The sequence below is a fragment of the Camelus dromedarius genome, chromosome 16 (assembly GCF_036321535.1).
Source record: "Camelus dromedarius isolate mCamDro1 chromosome 16, mCamDro1.pat, whole genome shotgun sequence".
Lineage (NCBI taxonomy): Eukaryota > Metazoa > Chordata > Mammalia > Artiodactyla > Camelidae > Camelus > Camelus dromedarius.
The window spans coordinates 10,534,987-10,555,035 of record NC_087451.1 but is presented as its reverse complement, the minus strand read 5'-3'; the positions used below and the strand labels follow the sequence as shown (position 1 = coordinate 10,555,035).

Here is a 20,049-nt window from a genome sequence, read left to right as displayed (position 1 = left end):
TGGTTCCCTGAGGTAGTGGATGGTTTGAGTGTTTCCCTCAGGTTTGAGTGTTTCCCTTTTCTCTTTGGGCACAACAATCTTCTTCTTTCCCAAAACTATTTTCGTTCATTCATTCAACAAATATTTGAGGAGCCCTCTGTGTGCCAGCACTCTGCCAGGTGCTGGGGACAGTCCTGTAGACAGGAGATATTTTATAAGCAAAGAATTCCAATGCCACGTGAGAAGTACTCGACTAAGGCAGGTGCAGCAGGCTGGGGGGACCCAGAAGAAGGCGTGACCAGCTCACCCTGGAAGGTGGAGGGCAGAAGCTCGCTGGGAGGGGCAGCGCAGCTGGGGTCCGAGGACCTCTGCAGGGGAATGGGGCAGTGAGCGCACTCAGGAGAGGTGACAGTAAAGTTATGGAAGTGGGAAGGGACACTCAGCGTTCTGAGTGGTTTGATGGGGGGGAGTGGAGGAGACGGGAAGTGGGCGAGGGCTTGACCATGAACTTGGTAGAGCAGAAGCTCCACGAAGAGGAGCATCTTGCTTGCTTTGCTCAGCACTGTTCCCCCTGCATCTAGGACAGTGCCTGGACACGGGGGACATTCAGTAAACACTCACGGAATAAACGAAGGACTTGTGAGTACCTGGCAAGGAGGGGGATGCTGAACCAACCCCTCTGTCACCGCACTTCAATCTCACCCTCCGGCAGTGTAGACACCTCCCAAGAGTTCCATTCACTACTCAATACAATTCACTTTTCTCTGGCTGGTACTCCAAGTCTTACTTTCTCTCCCATCACCTTCTCCAACTCTATGTTCTAAGTCAGGAGTTGGTAACCCATGGACAGCCGGCTAAACCTGGCCCATCAGCTGCTTTTGTAAAAACTTTTTACCGGAACACGGCCATGCCCATTGGTTTGCTTATTGTCTATGGCTGCTGTCCCTCTAAGGCAGAGCTGAGCAGCTGCAACAGAGACCTTAGGGCCCGCAAAGCTGAAAATATCTACTATTTGGCCCTTTACAGAAAAAATTTGCTGATACATGTGCCAAGTCTTTGGTTCTGGCACCTTTAACATAATGGATGCTCGATACATGGTTGTTGAATGAATGAATAGGAGAGCAGAGGACTTAGCTCAGTGAGTGAACCCATCCCTTCACGGTCCCCTGTCCTTTGGCTCAAGCCCTGCCCTGTGTGCTATTGTCACGTGTCGAGCCTGGGCACAGCACCACCTGGTGACCTTTCAGCAAGATAGAGCAGAAAGGGCAGACTGGACACCCCTCTCCAAACCACCCCCATGCACAGGGCCAGGGCAGACAGATCCCAGGGACCCATTCAGATGTGACTGCTGTGGAGGATTCCAGGGCCAGGGCAGCCATACGGTGACGGGAAGGGCTGTGGTATTGCTCAGGACTCAGACTTACAACTGACAAAAACCCCATCAAAGAGCTTAGGAAAACAGGGGACTTATTAGGGAGGAAGCAGAGGGCAGTTTCCGAAATTCAGGGCACGGGGCAAATCCAGACTAGAGGAGCCGCGACTCCCTTCCCCTGCCATAGCTCCTTCATCTCTACTCTCGAGTCCACCTGCTTCTTTCTCTCCTTAGGCAGACAGGTTTGCTCCACATGGTAGGGGAGATGGCCACCACCTGTCCTAGATTCCAGCTTTCCCGTTTTGTAATCCAAGGGCCAGGAGTCTCTCCCCATAACCTCCATCAGAACAGCCTTGGGGAAGGACTCTGACTGGTCAGGCTGGGGGCATAGGTGCCCATCCCTGAGCCAATCCTTGTAGCAAGGGGCTGGAGTGCTCTGACTGGCCAAGCCTGGGTCACATGGTCACCCTCCACCTGTGGGTGGGTCCTATCATCACAGGAAAGGGGTTGGTCCAAGCAAGCTAGGGAGCAAAACAGATGTCCATCAACAGGGAACAGTGCCCCAGCAAGTAACGCGGAGACCTGCCTGCAGAGCTGGGGCTCCGGCAGAGGGAGGAAGGGCCTTAGAAACAAGCGGAAGCCCTGCCACGCCGGGCACAAGGTCAGCTTCATATCAGCAGCGCCGGTGACATTGTTGAGTCCCAGAATCTGGAGCTGGCGTTGCCGCACTCTCTCTTGCTTCCAGTTCAGACTGGTCCTGGGAACAGAGAGAGGGCTGAGACTGCAGGGCTGGAAGGACAGATGGGCCCGGCTGAATGTGTGTAGGGCTGAGTGGTTGGGAGGATGTTGCAGGAGCTGAGAACCAGGCCAGGCTGGGAACAGTCAGATCCTGGCACTCATCACGCCCAGCGCACAGCTCCTTCCTCCGAGCCGCCCACTCTGACCTGCCCCCTGGAAGGGCTCCCCTCCACTTCTGACCTCCCACAGAACACTGGCTCTTTTTCTCACCGAGCACTTACGATTCCCTGCCCAGGATTATTCACTGGCTCTCTGTCAGGCGTCTCATTCCAACTGGAGACAGAAGATGGTGGACACTTGGCCTTCAACTTGTTTATTTTCCCGGGAAGCTCGGGCACTGCCCCAAGTGCATAACGCAGAGCTGAAGAATTTTGGATTTGGAAGGAACCCTGGCCAACTGGTCTGACCTGCCACCCAGTGAGGACGTCTCTCCCTGACCTCTCTGACGGGTAGCTTCTTCAACACTGGGCACCTGCAGCGATGGGGAGCGCTTTCATTTACCAGCCACGTGTCCCATGGAGGACGACTCTGGTTCCACCCAACTGCTGTCTGCCTCCTGGTTCCGGCTCTGCATCCTGGAGCATCTCAGGAAAAAAGCAAGTTGCTTTTCTAAACTGCACTTTCAAATACTTGAAGAACATTATCGTGTTACTTTCCTCCCACGTCTTCTCTCCCGGCAAACTCTCCACGTCATCGTCACTTAGTGGTGGCTGATGGGTGAGGGATGGAGTGGGGCCTGGATGCCAGACTCTTCATCACCTTGGTTGGGTCCTATTCAGTGCTGGGTCAGCACAGCACTCCACATGTGGTCTCGCTAGGGCCCACGGAGGGGACTTACCTGGCCTCATGTATTCATCAGGATGTTAATAAGTAGGACACAACAGAAAAGCCAAACAGAAAGGGCTCGAACAATTAGGAAAATGGATTACCTCCCCAGGAGAAGTCCTAAGGCAGGGTGGTTTGGGTTAGCTCGGGGCCTCAAAGTCATTAATGACCCAGGGCATTTTCAGTTCTCCACCCTCTATCCTCCACGTTTGGCTGGTTTTCTAACGCTAGATTCCTCAAGGTGCCCAAATGGCTGCTACAGTTCCAGACCTCACATGCTAACAACTCCTACAGGCAGATGAGGGGCAGGGGCAGCTGTTTCTAGGGATTCCTTTCAAAAGGAAGAGAAAAAAATTTTCCTTTTAAGAAAGAGAAACCTCTTTCCCCAAACCTTCCCCAATGTATTTGCCCCCATGTCTCATTGACCCAAGCTGGATGATATGCTATTTCCAGAACCATTATTGGTAAAGAAAAAAGAATCACTATGATTGGCCTAGATTAATCAATATTTACCCCTCAGGGCAAAGGAAGGATATAGCATTAGCCCTGGAGACAGGACGACCTCAATTTGAATTCTGCCTCCATTACTTTGTAGCTTATTTCCAGCAGCTGAATATGAATCACTTAACAGCCTGTAGGAATCATTTAATTACTTAATAACTTTATCGGCCCTCAGTTTCCTCATCCGTAAAATGGGCTTGGTGAGAGTACCTGCCCCGTAGAAACGGTGTATGACCATTTAAAGCATCTAGTACACTTCCTGGTACAACAATAAATGCGATTTCCTTTCTTTCCTTGACCTGACCACTAATCATGCCACGCTGGCCCCTACCCAGCTGTCTTTTCTGCTTTTAAGCCTGGTTTCTCAGGTTGGATGTTTATGAAACCTTTATTTTTTTTTAAACCTAAATGCAGGAATTTACATTTATCCCCTTTTACAGGTTTTCAGCCCATTATTTCAAACTGTCAAGATACTTTTGAATCTCGATTCTGCCATCCCTTCTATTAGCAATCCCTCCGGCTTTGTGTCAGCTGCAAATTTGATAAGCACATCTGTTCGCTTCATCCAAGTCGCTGAGGAAGGGGCTGAGGCGGGCAAGGTCAAGGGCTGAGCCTTGGGGTATTGTTGGCGATGCCTGCCGGCTGGCACCAGGGCCCCATCACTGCGTACGCAGCGCCCATGCTGCCAGACAGACCACGCTCCGCTTTCTCATTCAGGACCTCAGAGTCTTTGGCGGATGTCTTCCTGAGTCACCGCACCATGCCCTTTGTCAAGGCACCCCCTCGGCCTTCCTGTCCTTGTCCCTTCAGGACAGGATTCAGTCGAGCATGGCTCATCCTGGGTGAACTCCTGCTGGCTCCTAGGGACTCTCGCTGCCTCTTCTGTGAGTCCTCACACTTAGGAATTTGCCGAAGACTGCCATCAAACTCACCAGCCCATTGTTACTGGGATTTAATGTTTGGTTTTGTTTTATTCTAAAAATCAGGACATGGGCTGACTGTCAATTGTCATCATTTCTTCACTCTATAATCCCTCAAAATGCCTGTCAGGGGTTTTGTACTTATCCTTGAGGTGTTTGCCAAGGAACCATGCGTCTGGAGATCGGAGTTCCCTGAGAGACCAGAGTCACTCTGGCTTTTCATAGATTGAGTCCAATTTCTTTTTCTTTTCTCCCATCCCCTTCCCTCCCCTCCCTTCCCTCTTTTCTGTCTCCTCCTCTCCCACTTTTTATATAAAAATGTTTAGATTTTTTTCCTATAAATATAAATAAATAAATAAATAAATAAATAAATAAATAAATATATTCTTTGCAGGAAATTGGGGCTATATCTACCTCTAAGACACAACCTGGTTTACAATTCACTATACCCTCCCCTCTTTCTAGGTGTAGCTTGCTTGTTTTAGATAGTTGTAAATATACCATAATATAGTTCAAATATATCTAATAAACATTTTGAAATGTTATACTCCGGTTTTTCTAATGTAAAACTAATTCATGAAAAAGTAGCACATGCTCATAATAGAAAATGTGTGAACTGTGGAAGCAGGTTTGAGTCCTATTAATCTGTGTTTTACTTAACAGGTCAGCATTTTCTAGGCTCCTACAAACTCTGGAGGGGTTTTGATGACTTTGTAAGAGTTCATAGAGCTCCCTAGTTGCTTAAATAGTCTCCTGTCCCGGGTCCTCCTTTATAACTCATTTCCAGTTTTTCATTAAACGCCACTGAAATGAACATCTTTGTACACACCCCTTTTCTCGATTCCTGATTACTTTCTTTGCACAGAACTCCAGGAATGGATCAATTCCCTCTTAACTGTGTTTGTCAGACCTTTTGGGTCAGAATACCTTCCTCTCTGATAGGAGGAAAATAAACAGCTGAGATGTCCTGTTTTTGCCCCACCCTCCAGTCCATCACACCATCCGCTCCAAGTGTCACATTCTTTTTGCTCCCAATGAAGCTCAGAGCCCTTTGGGTGTGGTTTTGCGCAAAACATGGTTTTGCATGTTTTCAAGCTTCCCAACTGGAGTCCACCCTCCTCCTACTGATTTTACCCTTTGTGAAGACCTGTTTAAATAGATCCTGTGAATTCAGACTACATCCTTTTACTGTTCATTCCCAGGATTCATTTGCCAGAGAAATTTCAAGTGAAATTTTCAAAGGCTGACAAAAATCTCGGAGAAGCTTTCTAGCCAAAGCTTGAGGAGATGAAAAATAATTGGAGGCTTCTCTAGCTCCACCTCCCTTCACAAGGACTTCATCACCTTAGGGTAAATTTATGCCTTTCTGTGATTCCAGCTGCCTCAAGTCTGACGTCCCCAACAGCTCAGCTAGGCCCCTCCTTGCCAACTCCACCAAGACAGGGCTGAAAGTCTACTCTGTGTGTCTATGAGCTCAGCTTTTTAAGATTCCACATGTGCGATATCCTACAGTATTTGTCTTTCTCTGTCTGACTTATTTCACTTAGCATGATGCCTTCAAGGTCCATCCATGTTGTTGCAAGTGGCAGGATTTCCTTCTTTTTATGGCTGAAAACTATATGTATGCATAAAATCTCACATCTTCTTTATCAGGTGTTGGTGGGAATGGGGAGACGGTCAAAGAGCACAAATTTTCAGTTAGAAGATAAATAAATTCTGGGGATCTAATGTGCAGCATGGTGATTATAGTTAACAATATTGTACTATATACTTGGAAGTTGCTAAGAGAGTAAATCTTAAATGTTCTCGCCACAAAAGAGAAATGTTAATTGTGTGACTTGATGGAGGTGTTAGCCAGCACTATGCTGGGAATCATACTGCAGTACATAAGCGTATTGCTGTTGGTGGGAATATAAATTAGTGCAGCCACTATGGAGAACTGTATGGAGAGTCCTTAAAAAACTAAAAGTAGAGTTGCCATATGATCCTACTCTTGGGCATATATCCAGAGAAAACTATAATTTGAAAAGATACGTGCACCCCAGTGTTCACAGTAGCACTGTTTACAGTAGTCAAGACATGGAAGCAACCTAAGTGTCCATCGACAGATAAATGGATAAAGAAATTGTGGTATACGCACACAATGGAATATTACTCAGCCATAAAAAAGAATAGAATAATGCCATTTGCAGCAACATGGGTGGACCTAGAGATTATCACACTAAGTGAAGTAAGTCAGAGAAAGACAAATACTAGTTACATGTGGAATCTAAAACATGACATAAAAGAACTTATTTACAAAACAGAAACAGATTCACAGATGTAGAAAACAAACTTATGGTTACTAAAAGGGAAAAGGGATGGGGAAGGGATAAATTAGGAGTTTGAGGTTAGCAGACACAAACTACTAAATATAAAATAGATAAACAATGAGGTCCTACTGTATAGCACAGGGAACTATATTCAGTATCCTGTAATAAACCATAATGGAAAAGAATTTGTATATATATGTATAACTGCATCACTTTGCTGTACACCAGAAACTAACACAACATTGTAAATCAACTATACATCAATAAAATATATATAGATAAGTGTATCAAATCAACATACTGTACACCTTAAAATTACACAATGTCATATGCCGATTATATCTCAATAAAGCTAGGGGCAAAAAGAAAGGGCTGGAATTATTTGCTTCTCAGTTTAGGAAAGAATTATAAGATTGCGAAGAGTGGTGGGGGGGACGCCCCCGGCTGAGCTGGCCCAGACCAGCTGGGCAATGGGGAAGACGAAGCTTAGCTGGGGAGTGTGTGTGTGGGTGTGGAACAAGAGTGCCATCCGTGGGCCAGGGAACCCGTCCCAAGTGAACTGGGCTTCCCAGGTGCCGACCATCCCTGGGACATGGCCTTTGCTATATTCTGCCTGCCGGCCTGTTCTTCCTCCAATAACACCTACAACTGGGTTTGTCCTTGCCACACCAGATCCCCTCCTTATCCTGCCTGAGAGGCCAGCCTGCCACGGGGTGGCCGATGGAAAACCACAGCTCCCGCCTGGGTTCTCACCTGGATTGGGCCAGTTGCGGTCTACATGACTTCAGAGACATCCTTCCTTTCTCCCAGCCTCATTTCCTCACTTTTGAAATGGGAAGGAGTGGTGATGAGGAGGGCGGACCCACCACTCTGCAAAGCTCCCTTCGACTGTTGGGGTTTCCCATGCCCGGCGGTCCCCACTCCGCATGGCCTCTGCGGACAGCTCCCCAGCCTCACCAGACCTGCGGGGAGGCCTTGGGATCAGCGCCTCGTTTCCGCAACTACCCATTACACGGAGCGGCTCTCTACTGAGCTGGGGCTCTGGCGGCTTTATTATGAGTTTATTACATGCTAATTCAAGCAAATAAATTTGCCCCAGCTGTGAAGCAGAGGAGATTAATAACCTCAAAGATTACTTTGCTGCTTTGATGAGTTTCTTGAGCAGAGTATATTTAGGAAGAGCAGCTAGATTAGTCCAAACCCCCTTTTATTAGTAGTGACACCGTGCAAACGACTCTATATGACTGGAATACAAACTGCTTAACTCCCTGACCTTCATATTCAAATAAACACATCTGATTATAGCAACATGCCTTCCGAGTCCACGCACAGCGGCAACCGCTGGCGGGGGACCTGGCTGTGGGACAGCGGGCGCGCAGGCTGCATTAGGGTCTGTACGGGACAGCCTCCAGGTGTACATCCCCGTCCCTGTCTCCACCCTTGGACTGGCTCAGGGCCACAGGGAATGCTCTGGATGTCCTAGGGCTTAGAAAAATCAGTTCTCAAATGAGGAGAAATGATGAGCCCAAAGCCACAGTGAAATAGCCACGTGGCCTCCACAGCTCTGCCTCCTGGATCCCCACTCCAAAATCAATTTTACTGTGAAGGTGACCAAACCCAATTCCAGGGACACTCTTAGCCCTCACTCCTGCCCAGGTGTGTGTGGGTCTTTGTTTATTTTCCATCTTAGCACTCTTCCTCCATGAAGCCTTATGCTGTTTGGCAAGCCCACCTTCCCAGGTTCAGGGAACAAAGAATAAAGGAGTCATTTAACCTGGGATGCTGGCATCTCCTGCCAGGGAAGGAAGACACTGCCTCTCATGTTGATCCCCAGCTGCACAACACAACAAACCCCACACGATGCCCCATCCCTGAATTTCAAGGAGCCCAGGTAAGGAGGCACTGCCCTTTGGTTTTTCTAGATGAAGAAGACACGAGGACTCAGAGAGTTTAAGCAACTTGCCTTGAAATGCCCTTCCCCGACTCGTCTCCTTGGCAAATACCCTCAGTCTTCCCTGATTCAACTCACTTGTCACCTACTTTGTGAATCTTCCGTACACGCTCCCCGCCGCCACACTGTCTCCAGCAGCACTGATTGCAACTGATGGTGCTGATTTGCTTATGATTTGTCTGTGTTATTTGATTGCTTCTTAAAAGCAAGAACTGGGTCTCTTTATCTTCGTGTCCTGCCATCTCGGCAGAGGGCTTGTTTGATACTAAGTGCTCAACCAAGGTTGACAGAGACGTGAGATTGTTCTGGATAATCTTGGTCCTATGGTCACTCTATGGAATGCCATGTGTCCCAGGTCTGACCCTCCTGATGGGCAATTTGAAAAAAAAATTAGATGTCTTTCAGTCTATGAGTTCATAATAAATTTTAAAAAGAAAAGAAAAAAAAAGCACTCATTGATCACTCTTGGAGGATGTTAGGGAGACTGACTTTTTTTTTTTTTTTGAAAACTGGCAAATAAAGAGAAAGAATCTACCTTTCCAATATGAACCACAGGGTAAACATATGGTTGATGAGAAGTATCTCTTCATATGAACAGTGAGAAATACAATTAAAATAATATCATTTTTGCAACCCTTAATGAAATTATGGACAACCAGACACCATGTGCCATATGATGAAACAACACAGCACGACCTGTGAAGTTTCATTGGCAAAAAGTCCGGACCTGAATTTTATTGATGCCAGACTTGGTGAAATTTGATGTGGAATGGATAAATATATAGTCTCAAAGTATTTCCCACCCAAAATATTTAATTACAAAGAAAAGAGTCTGTTTCCTGTAGAATAACCTGGCAGATCCAGCTTAATCAGGTGATCAAAGCTATTGTCACCGGTCACAGGACAATTAGAAGTTGTGTGCCACCTGATAGGAAACAATAGCAAACACAGCGCCACTTAATGTGAAATTCTCCTTAAGAGGCATTGTCTGAAACTGATCATGAAGAAACATCAGAAAACCCAAACAGAAGGGCTCTGCAAAATAATTTGCCCATAATCTTTCAAAGTGTCAAGGTCGTGAAAGTCAGTGAAAGACTGCGGGAGACCAAGGACACATGACAGATGTAATGCATGGTCCTAGGTTCATCTTTCACAATCAAGGACATTACTGGGACGACTGGTACCACTTGGATTGTCTGGTTGAAATGAATCAATGTTAATTTCCTAACTGAATGACTGTACTGTGATTACGTGGGAGTGTGTCATTGTTGCAGCAGATACACGTTCAAGGGTTGTGTGTCCATGTGTACACAGGGGACACGATGCCAGCTGTTCATTCTCAAGTGGTTAAAGGAAAAGAGTTCTTTGGACTATTCTTGCAAACTGTTTTTGTAAGTTTGAAATTAAGATAAAAAAGTATCTTTAGCATTCAAAGAAAGCAAGCTGTTCATAATAGCTCAAAAGTGGAAACAACCCAGATGTCCATCAGCAGATGAAGGGATAAATAAAATGTGGTCTATCCATACAATGGAATATCATTTGGCAATAAAAAGAATGACGTGTGGACATGCACTACAGCATGAATGAACCTTGAGAACATTATGCTAAGTGGAAGAAGCCAGTCACAAAAGGTCATATATTGTATGATTCTGTTTCAAAGAAACATCAGAATAGACAAAACTGTTGAGACAGAAAATAGATCAGTGGCAGCCAGGAGATGGAGGGAGGGGGTAAATGGGGAGTGATTGCTAACGGGCATAGGGTCTCTTTTTGGGATGATGAAAGTGTTCTAAAATCGGTTGTGGTGATAACTGCACAATTCTGGGAAGACACTAAAAACTATGGAATTACACGCTTTAAACGGGTGCAGGGGAGGGTAGAGCTCAGTGGTAAAGTGCGTGCCCAGCATGCACAGGGTCCTGGGTTCAATCCCCAGGACCTCCATTAACATAAGTAAGTAAATAAATAAGCCTAATTACCTACTCCCCACAACAAAAACAAAACAAACAAAAGATAAAATAAAATATTAAGAAAATAAATTAAATGGGTGACCTGTATGGCATATGAATTATAAACTGTTACCAAAGGAAAGGAAAAACAGCAAACTGCCTATGTGGGATTCACCAATATAGAAATTCCAGCGTAGTCCTAATCTGGTGAGATTTGTTTTTGGGGAAAAAAAAAATGAACCTTCTACCAAATTCAGTTCAATTCAATGTATATTTGTTGAGCACCTACTGAACAGCAGAGTTTCAAAAATAAGTAAAAAGTGGCCAGACTCTGTGCTAGAGCTTGAGATTTGGAAATAGAGGATTGCCACCGATGTCCTCCAGGAGCTCAGACAGGTGGGCAGTTCCACTCCCGCTGGATCACTGCTGCTGAGGAAGGGAGCACTAGGGCTATGCGAGCACGGGCGCAGTTGCCCATCCACTCCTCCTACGAGGCCTCCTGGAAGCCAGGACTGGAGCTGAAGGAGAGCGTGACATTGGGTGGAAGAGGGTACCGCGGAGAGAGGAGATCGCAGGGAAAGGATGTTGCAGGTGAAGGAGGCAGCGTGAGCCACAGGACACAGACCCTGCCTTGCGTGGTGTGTTTGAGACACTGCAAGGGGTTGGCGGGGAGGAGTGGGCAGGTGGGCAGAAGGGAGGCCGTTACGTGCCACGGAAGGCAGGCCCGGAGTGGACAGAATCCACCTTGTGTGCCGAATGACAATGATGGCGGTCATTTGCAGTTTCCAGAAACCTAAAGGGAGCAGGGAAATAGGAGACAATTTTCGTTGCCCATTGGAGCAGAGGAGCAGGCCACTGTCCCCCAGCCTGTCTGTCCCTGTGTGAACTGGCCCCCCGCTGGGCTCCCAGGCAGGAAGGCTTCTGTCACCACGGATCACTCCAGGACTTAGTCGCGCCAGCTCGGTTCTCTGGAGCCTGGCTGTCACTTGATTCCCCTGGAAGCCAGCTGCTGTGCGGGTGGGAGGGGGAGGGGGAGCAGGGCTGCAAGAGGGACTTCCTTTGTGTGGAGCTTGCATCCCATCCGCTGGCTTCGTGTTCCAGATTTCTCCAGATGGAGGCACCAGCGCCTTCCTTAAACAGAAGACAGGTTCTGATGCTGTCAGGCCAGGCTGGTTCACTTTGGAGGCTCCTGGGATGGCGGAGGGGAGATCAGAGGTTAATCAGGGAGCCCTTGGATTTTTTGCAGGAGCACAGCTCATAGTGGCCCGGGGCCCGAGTCAGGGTGGAGGATGCGGGTGCAGTGGGGCAGGAGAAGTTTGTATCTTGCAACCATTCAGTGGGAGATTCTGAAAAACATAACATTTACCTTTAGTACCCCTTTTTCCTCACACCAAAGCCTGGGAGCTAGAGGAAAATCTACCCCATTGCTGATGTAATTGGTGGCATGATTTCCATTTCACGAGAGCAGCTGAGTGGGGCAGTGAGGTTAAGTAAATTGCCCAAGGTCGCAAAGCTGGCTCTAGACCCAGGAGTGGCTAGTTCTGAAGCCCATGTGGTGCGAGACATAAGACAGAACAGCCTCAAAGATCCTCCCCGCTATGCAGAACCAAGAGAGGGTCGTGGGCATGAAAACCACTCATGGGCCCTTGAAGGCAGCAGAAAATGCTTCAGAGCAGCAGGCCTGAGCTCCATTTCCCTGATGGGCTAACGGCCAGGGGGTCCATCCATCCATCCACTCCACATGTCTTATTTAGGGCCTGCCGTGTGTCAGGAACTGTTCCCGGCTGAGCTGCACGCTTGCAGGGTCCCAGGTGCTGGGACCCTAACTCAAATAAGCTGTGGAACTTGCCTGGGGGCTGGGTGGGAAACGGATGTGTACCCCACACCCAGGGGAGAAGTGAGCACTGCCTCCAGTGAGAGGACACGTGAGAGTGGGGGCTCCCGGGGTTGAGGGTGGGCAGGCAATGCCTTGCAGAATTTACCCTCATCCCGGGCTCGCAGGGCCGCACACCTGGTGTCATCAGGCCCCTGAATGGACCTTTCTCTGCTCACTCACCGAGCACACGAATGGAGGGACAACTCCAGAGGACCGGCTCATTGATGTCCTCCAGGACGACTGGGGATGCCAGATTATAACCAGAAGGTTGCTTGGCACTTGTTTACTCAGAAGGAGGGGCTGGTTGGAGCAAACGCTGAACGGAGACAACTAGGAGAGGATGACGCACCTGTCTCTGCAGGGCGGGAATGCTAGGCATCCCGGGGCTCGGAGACCTGCATCCGCCGCCAGCTTGCAGATGCCCTGCCCACAGCTGCGATGCCTGACGGCTACTGTGTAAGACTGCCTCTCCCCACGAGAGGAACAGGGGCCCCCAGGCCCTCGCTGGGCTCTGCTTTCATGGCTAATCCATGCTTCTCTCTGCCCCTCTCCCACTTTCTAGTTGAACCCACCCAAGAGAGATCTTGACCCCTCATTTGCCAGCCCTTCAGGAAAGCCTTACAGTGACTCACCTTCATACGAACACGCCCCATCACACTGCGTCCCATGACCAGCTCCACCAAGTTTACTGAATCTGCCTGTTCACACGCATCCTTTGTTTCTTTTCAATATGGTCTTTTATTGCAATTCTTGGTGAAAGAAAGTCGTTGCACACCCAGAACCCCACTTCCTTTATATAAAAACGTTGTAATGCCTCCTTTAGTCTGAAAAAAAAATCTACAAATAATATAACTTTTGTGCACACATGGACTTTCAAAAACTTCAATAAAATGTTAGTTGATAATACAAAGGAGAAATGTAAGGTAAGTGATTTGTACTAAATAATAAGTATCTTCACATGTAAACATCTGGGAATGACTGTACTTAGAGGACATAATGAAGTGGCCCAGGCAGCCACGTGAAGGTGACACTGTAAATGCAGACTGACCGAGGGCCAGTGCCATTGACGACTTGGTTTTCTGAACTGGTGAACCACTCGGTAACATTCTGAATGAACTAAAACCTGCTCTTCCCTTCATTACATGGTAGTTACCTTCCTGCAAAAGGTGTGTATTGAAATCATGCAAAACATACTTGGAGCTGATGATCAAATAAAATAATAACAGGTGGGTTTCCCTTCTACGTGGCTCTCCCACGGGCCCCCCCAGGCCACGCCCACATTGTGTAGGACCCGGGATGAGTCACACTCACGCGAGATCGTCCTACACACTGCAGCATCCACAGCTCTAGCCCTGTTCGCTAAATAGCAGCAGGGCTGTCCCATCATTGTGACCCCAAGATGCCCCACAAACTTCCCAAAGGCGCACACTGAGAACCTCCTTGTGGGTATGGGAGGGGGCCAATAAATGTTTGAGGGGCAGTGACATGGTCAGACTTATAGTGCCTGATGCCCACCCTCGTGACTGTTGAGGGATGGATGAGGTGGGAAGGGCTTTGGTGGCTATTGCAGTGGTGCAGGTGAGAAGTCAGCAGTGGGAGGGCATTAGGGGTGGGTCTCCCATCTGCAGCCAGAGCCTGGGACACACTGTGGGACCGGAAATCCCCAGACACGTGGACCACTGGTGGGTGTTGGAAGTGGGCAGGCCGGGGTGGAGCAGGGGTAGGGCCTGGGCTCTGGCAAAGAAAGAAATTCACTGTGGCTTGTGATTCCCCAGAGCTGGGACCGCTGGGTCTTTGGTCATGGAACCCTTAGCTGTCTCCTGACCCCAGACCCCCACACTGGCTGCATTACAGATGCAGCCCCAGCCCCACCCTCGATGCACAGCCTCACTTCCCAGGTCTGGTCCTGTGGAGGAGAGGAGGATGCCAAACGGAGGTAAATGCAGCTGTCCCTACAGACTTGGAGTGATTCACTTCTTGGTCCTTAGGGCTGCGGGAGCTGTCCCATTGTTCTGCTCCTGCCCCAACAACGGGGCGTCTCCATTTCCTCTGGGTTCCGGGTTAGTGAGGGGTGAGGGCAGGGGTGAGGGCAGGGGTGATGGTCTCAGGCAGCTCTTGGGCTGGATTCCCAGGCTGGCCCGGCACCTGCAGCTGGGCGTCACCTCTGGGGGACTAGGAAGAGTCTCGGGCCCTAAATGGCACTGCTTTAAGGCCCTGAAGAAGCCAGTCCTTCTTGCTCCTGAACTTGCTCCTGTTTCCACCCAGGGTATATCCAAGGAAATATCCACAGCCAACAGCAGTTACTGACAGGCAATTTAAATCTTTCCTGAAGTGTCCCCTAAAATTCCAAATGCTGATTTTATTTAAATTTTACTTCACCAGAGAGAGACAGCGAGCCAGCATGACAGGCTTCTTAGATCTTACAGCAGCCTAATGAGGGAGGTGCCATTGTCCCATTTCTTACACCCCCCCCCCCCACAATCATGGCCGATTCCTCCTACCACTCTCCCCTTTCTCCCTCCGAAACCAGCTCCTGCGGGATCTTGTCTCCCCCCACATATCTGTTCATTTCTCTTTTACCTGTTAAAGAGGTCGACTTTTCATAGGGTCACTCATTGAACGATGCGATGTCATCATTAGACCTCCTCTGACACCACGCTTACGCAGGCCCCCGACACACACAGTCATTCCTGCGCCCTCACAGAGACATCCACACGCGCTGCTTCCCATAATCTCCTTCACCTAATTCTTCTATGGGCACTTCTTCAGTATCAAGTTCCAATATTCACAGCCATGCTTCTGATTAGTGCAAGACTTCAAAGCGCCTTTTGAATCATTAAAGAAAGATTAAATTACATTCAGGATAGTTTCAGCGTTAAGCGTAGCAGAGCGAATTCAGATTCTCTGAAAACTGACAATGTGATAAATTGCAACTTTACACAAGCCAGAGTATTCAGGTTAGGTTTACCTAAAAGCTCCGTGGAGCCAGGCCACTCTGACTAGGCCGTGAGTCCACAGGAAGCCATACACACACGGGCACATCTGGGCGGGAAGCAGAGTTGAAGTCCCATCCAGCCAAATGCTGTCACTACCCCGTAAATCTCCCAGAAATTCCAACAGCCATTAACGTGAGCTTACGTTGTTAAGTGATGCTCTCATAATCACCGCCATCTATCTGGGCTTGGCCACGGACAGGGTCATTTGGTTAATACAGGATTCCATCTTCATTGCTCTGTAACTAGTTTTTAATCAGCAATGATTGCCGAGCTGGGATGCTGTGGGCCGGCTCGCCTGCTCTTTCCTCGGAGAGTGCCCATCGATATGTCACGGCAATTAACCAGAGACCTGCGGGAGGAGTGCCAGGGCAGCAGGAGAGCCAGGCTGCTCGGTGCAGCCGCAAGCCGGTCCCCCTCCCCGGGGGGGCTCCTTGACCCTCATCCCCCTTTGGAAGGCTGGTGGAGGGCATTGGCAGACAATGATGCTTTCAAAGAGGCATCTATTCCAACTGTTGCTTTTGATTTGCAACAGTGGGTAGAGGAAATAACCACTGGTCTGGCCACTCTGAAATCAGTTCTGACCATCAAAGACATTGATCGACTGGCTGAGTGGAAGTGATAAGAATCTTGGGGAAAGGGTCTTTATAATATTGTAGGCTGTAATAGCAGAGGTGGGGAAGGCTTAGCTTACTTCTAAGACTTGAGAGAGGCAGAGTACAAAACATTCAGAAAATAACGTATAGTCATTTCTTCATATTACAAGACTCCGAAAGGGAAGATGATGTGAGAAGATGGGAAAGCTATTAAAAATGCACTTCTGGTTGGGCAATGTCAAATGATCCTGATGAGAAAGACATGGAGAATATCCCTCAAGATCCCGGTGATGATGGAACAAGTTTCCCAAAGTCCAGACACGACATTTTTAGCAGAAATATAAAAAGCATCCTTTTCTTCACAGCAATAGGTACTGCCACTCCTTGCATTTTCTCTCAGACTAATGAGTGTACGTTTAATTTGTACATCTCACTTTATTTGTGATTTTGAGCATGTTTTCATACAACTCATATGTGGAGCCATTTGGATTGGCTCTTCCAGAAATCACCTCTTCTTATGCTTTACCCATTTATCTGTTATTGGGTTGCCTTTGTTTTGTCAATAAGAGCTCTGTGTATATTCATCTTTGTCCTCTACTTTATAATTTTCCCTAATTCTATCATTGGTTTCTCTTAAGTTTCTTTGTCATATGAAAAGTTTAAGTTTTTTCAGTGACATCACAATGTTTTTATAAAATAAGACATTGTCTTTTATGGCTTCTGAGCATCTGATTTTAGGTAAGCAGCTCCTAGATTAGACATGAATGGTGCAGATTTTCTTTCAAGAATTTTTTTAAAGTTTACTTTTAAATTCTTAATGCATCTGGAACTTCTTTTCATGAATCATGTAGGTGGGAAGTCAACTTCTGTTTTTCTCCAGCTGAAAAGCTAGTTGTGCTTATACTCTATATTAAGTAATCTACCCTTTTCAAGAGAATTAAACTATTCATTGCATTTATCATACAACATTAAATTCTTCTATATACCAAGATCTATTTCTGGATTAGTAATTCCGTTCCACTGATTTATTTGATTCTATGCTTCTGTCACACTGATGGGAATAAAGTGACTTAAGGTAAGTCATGCTATCCAGTAATACAAACAACTTTTATTATTCTTTTTAATACTTTTCTTGCTGTTTAGAGGTTATTTATTCTTTTATGTAACTTGAAGATTTATTTAAACAATCAAAATTCTGTGAGGAGTTTTAGAATTGTGTTTTAAATACAGTACACATAAAATTGGGGAGCACTGATGTTTATGATTAGAACGTTCTATCGAAGAATGTGATCTTTCCATTTTTTTCCAGATCTTGTTTTATGCTTTTAATAATATTTTATAAATTATTTATCACAGATCATATACTTTTCATATATAATTTACCCCTAAATACTTTTTTCTATTTCCAGTACCAGGTACTATTACTGGAGAGGAGTGAACCTGCTTTTTGTGTATTTATATTGTACCCAGCTACCTTACCCAAGTTTCACACCAATTTCATTTCAGTAGCAATTTTTAGTTTTTAAATTTTAAAAATTTTTTACTAAATCTCTTGAAATTTCTAGGAATGCAGTCATATCTTTGTCTTTCCCTCCTAATTTTTATGATTTATTTTTATTATCTTATTATTCTCTAGCATGTCTAGGATACTATTAAATATTAATAGCAACACCTCTACAAGTGTTTTATTTTAATTGAAATAGGTTTTGTGTTTCACCATTTAGGATAATTGCTGTTGGGTTTGGTAAATAGTCTTTATTATATTGTATGTAACTGCTTTCTGTGTCAACTTTTCAAGGTTTTTATTAGGAATAGCTGCTGTATTTTAAAATACTTTGTGAGCATCTACTGTTACAATCATATTTCTCCCTCCTTTAGTTTGCCAATATAACAGGTTATGTTGATAGATTTCCTGAAATTGAAAAAAAATTGCAATCTTGAAATAAATCCTACTTGATCGTATTATACTTTCGATACATTGCTGGATTCTCTTTGCTAACATTGTATTTACAATCTCTGCATCTGAGCTAATAAGTCTGTAGATGTCTTTTTGTCTTATTTCTATGCTGGCTTTGGCATCAAAGCTATGTTAGCTTTATAAAACGGGTAAGAGCTTTTCATGTTTCTATCATCTCAAATAGTTTAAACAGCATTGAAATTACCAGTTAGGTAAAACTCATTTGTTCCTAGTCCATTTTTAAATACTATTATCTTTAATTACCTTTTCAGTATCTTTTGTGGTAATAAATTTATTCTGGCTTTCTACATCTCACAAGTTTCAGTAATTTATCTTTGCTAGAAAAATTTCTAATTCTTCAAGATTTTTAATTTGTTGCCATTAGTTATTCTGTTACTTGTGATCGTCCCTTCTTGTTCCTTACATTGTATATTTTTGCTTTTTCCTCTCTTACTTGTCCATTTTTATTAGTGTTTGGAAAAATCCAACTTTTGGGTTTATCCCTACTATGACTTTATTGTTTTCCATTTTACAGCCTTCAGCTTCTATCAATTGCATCTCTCTAGTGTTTTAGGTGCTGTTTGCTACCTTAAGATGAATAGCAAGTTCCTTCACTGAAAAACATACATCTTTCCCATTGCAGGCATTTAAAGCTATGTATTTTCCTCTGAGTATAGCTTTTGCTGTATGTTATAGGTTCATATATAATGTGTACTTTTTGTTGCTTTCTAGACAGTTGGCATTTTAGTTTTCCTCTTTGACCCAAGGATGTACAGAATTGTTTCTTAACTTCTGTGCAGTTATAATGGTTATAGCCACACTTTAATTGTTCCAAATTTTATTGGATTATGGTAATAGAATGTAGATTACAAAATTGCTACTTAAGTTAATTAATATCAGCATTAATATTAATAACATTTGATTAACAATTAACTAAAATTAACAATAATTATATTTTGGCCAAGTATTGGATTGATTTTTGTATGTTATATGGAAATACAACAAAAAAAGTACACTTCTTAAAGATTCTCTATAGTCATAAGAGCTTTTACTAATTGTACTATTTAATTCCTCTATGTCTTTATCTATTAAAAATGTCTAGTTCTGAGAAAGGTGTACTAAAATCTTTGTAAGTGTAATTTTTATCAAATTCTCTTTGCAGTTCTAATGGTTTCTGCTTTAAGTGTTTAGTTCTTCTGGTAATTGAGGCATAGGGTTTATCACCTCTATATTCTTTTACTAAATGGAATCTCTGTCATTACAGAATACTCTGCTGAGTGCTTTTAATGTTAAATACCACCCTGTCTGATACTGAGATTTCAATTCTTGTCCTTTTTGTTTGCATTTTATTATTTCTTCTTTGCCATCCCTTTGTTTTCAGCTTTATCATTTAAGTGAGTTTCCATAACAGCACATAATGGGCTTTCTTTTTCTAAGTTTTGTTTTTCTGTTTTTTGTAATGGTAGAAAATTCAGTCCATCCATTCTCAATTATTAGATAATGATGGATTCCCTTGATCAGACTCCTTACTTTGCTTACTATGCTTGTATTTATTTTAATGATGTTTCTTCTTTCTCTTTTTCATGACCTTCAGACCCCTATTCAAGAGTCATGGAATTTGGTTCGTTGCCTTCTCCCGCAGGCCAGCCACCCAGAGAGTTACTTAGCTCCTTCTGCACACTTCCACCACCTGGGCCCTACGATCTCGCAGGACCATTGTTGCTTACTTCCTTCTCACCCACAGGATCTGAGGTGCTCTCTGCCTGCTCTTCCACTGCAATGCTCTCTTACTGCTTCATAAAAAATAGTCCCACAAGCTCCCTGGGGACAGGGAAAGGGCTTCTGCACTGTTGGAGGCCCTACAATCAATGTTAGGGGAGAGAGGAGGCAGGTGTGACTGGTGATACCACCCCTCCAATCCAAACAACAGCTCCCCCCACTCCATCCGTCCTCCTCACGTGAAAGAACACCAAACAACTCTGTTCAAAACAGTTTATTTATTTTATTTATTTTTTGTCAG

The 20,049-nt window shown here is 45.4% G+C and overlaps 1 protein-coding gene across 10 annotated transcripts in view; it reads right to left on the bottom strand.

Annotated features, from left to right (window-relative positions):
• Positions 1-20,011: 20,011 nt before the first annotated feature.
• Positions 20,012-20,049, bottom strand: part of MSI2 (musashi RNA binding protein 2) — a 379,910-nt gene continuing 379,872 nt past the window's right edge. For all 10 annotated transcript variants that reach the window (XR_010384428.1, XM_064494960.1, XM_064494953.1 and 7 more), the window contains one exon: positions 20,012-20,049. This exon is cut by the window's right edge and continues 5,142 nt beyond it. The gene's annotated coding sequence lies outside the window, so the exon portion shown is untranslated.